The following is a 1,547-nucleotide window of genomic DNA, read 5'->3' as shown; positions in this document are numbered from 1 at the left end:
GAGGCCAGAACATGGTGTCAGATCCCCAGGAACTGGAGTTACAGATGGTGGTGAGCTGGGAATTGAACCGGAGCCCTCTGGAAGAGCAACCTGTGCTCTTAATGGCTGAGCCATCTCTCCAGCCCCAACATAAATCTTTAAAAACAATTTTGGCTTGGGATTGGGACAGAGTTCCAAAAAAAATGGTTCGAAGTATAGTTCTGCTACTTATCACCATATATTTATGATGCAAAATGGTGTTCTCAGCATTGATTATAAAATGAAAATATCAATCAACTCTGGAAAATCATGAAGATGCTGTGTCCTGTAGTATCAAATATTTAGCTACAACTTAAGCATGGAAACACTTTCTTCTTTGATAAATAGTAAATTACATGTATTCAAAAGGATTGTTTTAAAATGAGTTTCTTTATTACTCACCATGAGTAAATATTTGATTTGTGTACTGGCTTTATATACCTATACACCCAGGTTTACACAAGATCTTCTCTGGTGAAAACTGGTCATTAGTGGCAAAAAAAAAAAAAAAAAAAAAAAAACCTGAAGGCAGCCAGCAGTGGTCAAGCCTGGACTCCCTCATCCCCCACAGGTAAAGGTAGAAGGTGCAGTTTGTGTAAATCACTGAGGATATTTTTATTCCTAAAAGTTAGAAGCCAGTCTGGGATACATGGCAAGTTCAGAGTCAGTCAGGAGTGAGACCATATTTCAGAAAAATTCCGGGGTTGCGGGGGGCCGGGGAGGGGCGGTTTGCACTATTTAGCTAGGTTTGGTGCCACAGACCTGAGCTCCCAGCACTCAGGAGTGGAGGCTGGAGGAACAGGACTTGGAGGCCAGCCTAGGTTACTTGAGACTCTGGCTCCAATACATCAACAAAATAGTTCCAACACCCTATTGGTATCCTCTCTTCTTTTTTGTTACATTTAAAAACATTTTTACACGTATGTAAATATGTCTGGAGGAGTATGACAAGTGCCATATATCACCTGTGGAGATCAGGACTTGAGGAAATTCTCCTACTGTGTGTGTTGTGGGGATGGATGAAACTCTGTCCTTCAAGCTTGGAAGCAGGGGTCCTGCAGCTCCCTCCATTTCCTAAAAGGAAGCCTTACCCAAGACCCAGGCCACATCACAGGAAAGAATGGAATGGAGTTTGGGCCAATGCAGTGTAGGTGCCCCTGAAGCTAAGACTAAGAAACCATTTGACAAAACATGGGACTTAAAGGAAAGTTTGCTATTGCATGCCTCACTGAGTTCGAGACTTTGTAGCTGCAGCCTCCCACCTCCACCTCTCTGCAAACACATCATGAACACGGAGTAGCTAAGGTTAGTGACCCTCCATCTGTGGCAGTGCTAGGGTCATGAGAGTTCAAGGAACTGCCCCTCACAGCACCCGGAGCAGTGTGCTCAGGATGCACTTATGCCGAGAGGTCGCCAAACTTAGCATTCATCCAAGTGGGTACCGGCAGGTGGGCGCGGAAGGCTGCAGCCAGGAAGGAGGCGGAGCGCAGGTGGGGCGGGCCGGGGGCGGGGCGAGTGAGGTTCCGGGA

Source organism: Phodopus roborovskii, unplaced genomic scaffold (genome assembly GCF_943737965.1).
Source record: "Phodopus roborovskii unplaced genomic scaffold, PHOROB, whole genome shotgun sequence".
In the NCBI taxonomy this organism is placed as follows: Eukaryota; Metazoa; Chordata; class Mammalia; order Rodentia; family Cricetidae; genus Phodopus; species Phodopus roborovskii.
This window is presented reverse-complemented; position numbering follows the sequence as displayed.